Source organism: Apis dorsata, unplaced genomic scaffold (assembly GCF_000469605.1).
Source record: "Apis dorsata unplaced genomic scaffold, Apis dorsata 1.3 scaffold_887, whole genome shotgun sequence".
Lineage (NCBI taxonomy): Eukaryota > Metazoa > Arthropoda > Insecta > Hymenoptera > Apidae > Apis > Apis dorsata.
The window spans coordinates 105,177-111,636 of record NW_006264003.1 but is presented as its reverse complement, the minus strand read 5'-3'; the positions used below and the strand labels follow the sequence as shown (position 1 = coordinate 111,636).

At 17.1% G+C, this 6,460-nt stretch overlaps 1 protein-coding gene across 3 annotated transcripts in view; it reads left to right on the top strand.

Annotated features, from left to right (window-relative positions):
• The window catches only part of LOC102681098 (forkhead box protein O), a 344,280-nt gene that overhangs the window by 261,606 nt on the left and 76,214 nt on the right, over positions 1-6,460 (top strand). For 2 of the 3 annotated variants that reach the window (XM_006623396.2, XM_006623398.2), the window contains one exon: positions 5,275-5,530. The exons of the other annotated variant lie outside the window; for it this stretch is intronic. The gene's annotated coding sequence lies outside the window, so the exon portion shown is untranslated. Of the gene's footprint in view, positions 1-5,274; positions 5,531-6,460 lie in introns of those variants that run through there. 3 annotated transcript variants of the gene reach the window in all.

Below are 6,460 nucleotides of genomic sequence, written 5' to 3'. Positions count from 1 at the left end.
AAAAAAAAAAAAAATACAAAAATCACTATATAAAAATATGAGCTGAAATTATTAAATTATTTATTAAATTGTTAGTAAATTAATAATTGAAGTTTATATTGAAGTGAGATAGAAAGTTTCATTTTATCTTTACATTATTGCATTATTTCAGTCTCGCTTTATCACAAACTTCAATTGCTTATAACTTAATAAATAAATTATAATCAAATGCTATTTTATATATCAACTAATTTGTTAATATTCTAAAATTATGATCAAAACAAGTGAATAAAAATGAAAGTGACGATTTTAGTTTTTTATAATAGTTAATCATAATTTTTGGATTTTGAAGAAATCAATATTTTTTACAAAAATCAATATTTGTACAATAATATCTATTATTATCTATTATTTATTGTACAATTATTTATTATGGATAGTAATATGTTAGTTTAAAAAGTATTTATATATATAACTAAAAATTAAAATTACTTGCTAATTATATAAAAAAAAGTTCTTAGAATAATGTTTTTAACAACACATTTCAAATTCATTGAAATCAGTGAAGAGTTAACTTTTCAATAAGTTGTTCGCATTTATTATTAAAGATTTAAAAAATTAGTTTCGATATTTTATGAAAAAATTATGATATTCTTAATATTTTATAGATTTCTTTTTTAGAAACTTTTAATCGATTTATCATAATTAATCTTAAATTTTGATAAATGTAAAATATAGTTATAAACTTCCTCTACAAAAAATTCAGAAATACATAAATTCATGCCTGATTATTTTTTAAAATTTTTATATGAAATATATACATTTTTAGAAGAGAATATATAGAAAAGTAAACAATGAATATATGAAGTATATTATCTTTACTCATGTTAAAAATATACTTTCAGCACTAGAATTCACCAAATTACAAAACCAAATTATTAAATAACTCATTGAAAAGTATAACAAAGTTAATAAGAAACAAATGAGCTAGTGAGATCCTGTTTGAATAAGTTTCATTACATATGGAAATCCAAAAGCTGATAAAGTTGCAAAGGATGTAGTGAATTTATCACGCTGTAATCTCAACATATCATCGTACTATAAAAATTTTTAATTTACATGCACCAAATCAGAATGACATTTAATGAAATAAGCCCAATTTTTGAAATTCGATAAAAAACAATAAATAATATTAACAAGAAAGATAATATTTCTACATATTCTCATTTTTAAAGAAAATCAATAATAATCTATAATATATTTATAATATATATATATTATAAATGAAATTAAAATAAATTAGATTATAATCTTAAAAATATTATGAATAATGTGATTTTATTACTTATTAAAATTATTTAAATATAAACAAAATTTTTTAAATGTGTATTTCATTAATTTTATTTAATAAGTTATTTATTTAATAAGTCCATATTAATGATTACTAATGATTAGATTAATAAATCTAATATAAATAATAGATTTATAATAATAATAAATAAATAAATTAATGCAATTCTTTAAAAAATGAAATCATGAACATTTAATTCTAGATAAAACTTGACAAAAGATTTATAATTAGAATTCATATAAATTAATTAAATATCAATCTATTATAACGAGTAAATAGCGATAGATCTTATTTTATCGATTTCTGATCCTTATTTCCGAAATTTCCAAAATTGCGTAAGTATAAGCATGCTATACAAATTAAAAAATTAAGTCGAAACTTGAGATTCATTTTATCATTTAATTTCATTGATTTTTTTATTGTTCATCTTTTTTATTCTTCATTTTCACGTAAACTTTTTCTTTGAGAAGATAAAATTAAATAAAATAAAAAAAAATAAAACAACATATGATCTCTTTCTTAATTATTTTTTAATAAAATATATCATCATTTAATTTTATAAATTTTCTGAGCAATTTTTAGTGTTGGTTTAGAAAATGATAAACGTAAAAATCTAATATCTAATAATATAATGCATTAATCAATATATAAAAATTCAAGAAATTTTATGATTTAATTATCTCAAAATTCTAAGATTTTTTTTTTAAATTAAAGTATACAATCTTATGTTTAGAGGATCTCTAAATATTTTTCTGTATTCATTTTTTATCTTATTTCATACTGAATATATATTTATACATATATTCTGACGAAGAAAATGTCGTTATATCTAAGTAAAAAGAATATAATCAATTAATTGATAGAAATTTATTTTCTTATATTAGAAGTGAGTCGATTTATACATAATATGTACATAATACATATGTGTGATATATAAATGATTCTTATAAAGTAACAAAAAATAAAATATAATAAAAATATAATGTTATAAATAATAATAAAATAATAATAAAAATATAATAATAAATAAAAATATCATAATAAAAAAAATGAATTAATTTTGATATCATCTAATCGTCTCTTTATCTATAATAACATTATATCAAAAAATTTCTCAAACAAAACATTTTTCATTCAAATTATTTTTTTATATTTCTTTCCATTTTTTGAAAAAACTTTTGAGAGAACTCAATCGATCAATTTATAAGAATCACTTTATATATATATTAAATGTATATGTACATATGTATTTAAAACGAATATTTTATAAAAGTAATTCAAAAGTTTTTTCACAACTATATTGTATCATTTTATTATTTATCATATTTTATCATTATTAGACTGCAAATTTTTATGCAAATATAAAATGTTTTTTATATTACATATATTTTGCATATTTTACATAAACGATATGAATATAATGAATATACATATTTTAATAAATGTACATATAATAAATTACATATTTTTCTTTTAATATTAATTTCATTTGCATCTTAATTTGAATATTGTAAACAAAGTTAAGTACTTCTTGAATAAAACTTCTAGTTACATAATAAATTAAAAAAAATTCTGAATTATCTATAGAAAAAATAGAAGGATCAATATAATGATATAATAATATTAATATAATAAAACATAGAAGAAAGTATATGTATATTATTTCTTTAGATAAACAATAGAAAATTACAGAAAAATTATAAATAAATTTACATAATAACATTATATAAATTTTGCAAATATTATATAATTTGGCACATTATGAATGTATATGTATGAATAATATATTTTCTACATTATGTTAATTAGTTATTAATTATAGTAATTAGTTAAATTAGTTGAATTTGTTTTTGTTGCATAAAAATATATCTAAATCTAATCATTATAGAAATAATTACTTACTGGTTACTCGTAATACTGGTTACTGGATTTGTCTACGAATTGTCCATGATAGTCATTGTTTTACAGATTTCAATATTTTATACCTATTGTTTATTCGAAATATCTTTCAACAATAATAGACTATAAGCAGTTTTTTGTTGAATTCAATTAAAATTTTATTCAATAATAAATTTTTATAATGTAAAGCATGTTTATTAAGTGGATAATTACGATAATTTAACTGTAAGTAAAAATTGTACGTTAAAAGAGATTAATTGTGGGTTGACATTTAAAGATTGTTTTCAAATATAATAATATTTCATTTTTAAATGTTATTTATTTTCATTGATCTGAAAATATAGATTATATATATATATATATATATATTAAGTCATATAAGCAATTTAAAGTTTTAAGAAATACTAAATATAGACATATTTAAATTTTATATTATTAACTATTTATTCATGGATATAATTAATTCTATTCAAAAATTCAATACATTTAAAATATTTAACTTCATAGATTTTAATCAATATTCAATAGTTCTGATTTTTATATTTGTAATTGTAGATTTTTTGCAAGAAAAAGTTAATCTAATTATAGATATCTGTAAATCAAGAAATAATTGATTAGATATTTATTAATGTCTGACTTGAATAATTTTATTTATATAATTGTTTATGTAAATATATAAATAATTATTAAAATTAGTATTCGAATTTAATTTCCTAAAAGATATTTGATATTGATTTGTAAGATTTGATATAGATTTAGAGTATGATTGGCATACATTTAGATTCGCTTTGAGTTAATCTTGGTTCAAATTAGATTTAAATTAGATTAGGATGATAAATAAATAAGTACGATTTATATTAAAGTTAATTTTATAAATTATATATTTTAATAATAATGCTAATAATTATATATTTTAATAATAATTATTTAATAATAAATAATCATAATCATATATAAAGTAATAGCATATTTTAATATATTAAACTTCTAATATTTAAATTCAATATTGATATAATATTAATATAAGTCATATTAATATAAGTCAACCAATATTACTAAAAACAAATTTAATACGATGACTTAATTTTTATTTAATATTTCTATAAATTAATTATTTAACATTTAATACCAATAATCTTTATACCATAATTAAATGATTCCACAGACTGTAGAGTATGATTTTATTGCTCCAATCATATATTTTACAATTTAAAGTTACAAAGTTTCATTTTCTAATCAATAAAAAAATGAAAATATCCTAGAATTTTTTTAGTTTTGTATCAAGTTTAACTTTGAAAGTCAATAATTAACTGATTGATTATTTATGATTATTCAAGTTCAAATTCTTCCGCATATTAAATCGAATATTATATTACATTTATAATCGAATTTTCTATAAAGAATTTCACTGTTTATTTAAGATGAAATCTTGCCATGAAATAACATATAAAAAAATATATAAGATATTAAAATATTCATGGAACTTTTCTGAAGATCTCGATTCTAAAAGACAAAATAAATACAAAAATTAAGGCTTATTTATTAAATTATAAACAATTTAATTTAAATAAAGAAACAGAGACAAAGTGAGATAGCTCTATCTTTCAATAGTTGTTTGTATCTTACAATAGTTAGTTCTCAATAATTGTTTTTTCCCTTACTTTATCTATCTAAATAAAAATTTTAATTTAATAAATAAATTTCAATCAACATTTTAGAGTATTATTTTTTGATTTTTTGAATCGAGTCTCAAAAGATATCTCAAAAATATGTATATATACATTAATGATATACACATAAAAAAAATATAAAATTTGAATATTAGAGATTTTTTTAATCCATAACTTCATAAAGTTACGAAATTTTGGAAATATAAATAAAATTTTAAAATAAAAGTTCCTTTTTTAAAATTCTAGAATATTGTCAAGAATTTATAAAGAATTAAGAAATATTAAACAGAAATAATAATAATTTTAATAATAATAATAATAATAATAATAATAATAATAATAATAATAATATATCTTACTATTATTACCTTGCAGAAATAGTGAACCACACCGGTTTCAACAAGTGTAATACATACAATGTATTCAAGTAATCAGCGTTGATGCAAGTTACGAGCAGTTGGTTTTGATATAAGAACACAAGTGGTCGACAAAAAATGGAATTTTTATATTAATTGTGTGGGCAATTAAAATTGTATAATATTATATATACAATTGTACAATTGTATAATATATTTATATTTATGTATATATATCATTGTTTTTGAAATAAAATATGCAATCTTTCTTGTTACATGAATAATCGCTGTATCTTTTCAAATTAACAAATCTATTTTTTTTTAACATTTCTGAAAAATTTTTTTTTACATTTTATTCTTTCATGTTAAAAATTATATTATTTTCGTTAAAAATTTATCTATAACTATTTTAGAAGATATTTCTCAATTGAAATCTGGAGAATAGTTTAAACTTGAATTATCATAATTAAAAAATATATGTATCTAATATTTTTAGCTATTCTTTAACTTCATAAATTTTCATTCAAATGGAAACTGAAACATTCACAATCTATTAAATATCTTTATTTTAATATTTTGCTAGAATTCAGAAACTTTGCTGTTAATTATTATTACTAGAAATAAATTTATTTCTTTTTAATTTTATTTGTAAAATTTTTCTTTTGATATATTTTTTATTTTAATAATGAAATCATTTTAGCAATATAAAATATGAAAAATATTTTTATTTTTGAAAAAAAAATTTTTTATTTGTGTTAGGAAAAATTTTAAAAAAAATTTTATTTTATAATTTTTTTTCTAATTTGCAAGCTAATTTTTTTAAAATTACGGTCAAAACAAGTGGTTAAAGATAATAATGAATGTACGATACTTTAAGTTCACAAGAATATCGAAATATTCCAAATATGGAAAAATGTTTTTTGTACAATAAACTATTTTATAATTAGTATTTCAATATTAATATTTTACTTTTTACATATATTTTTATATATATGTGCAATTAAAATAATTTTCTTCTTCATTTATATATAATATAATTGTAAATACATATTTTTTTTTGTCATTTGATATCTTTGTAATTGATGAATTTGTTTTATGTTTTGAGAATTTAAATCAAAACCTACATATTTTATTATTATAATGATGTATTATATGTTTCTATATGGTTTATATTTATTATATGCATATATCTATATATATATATA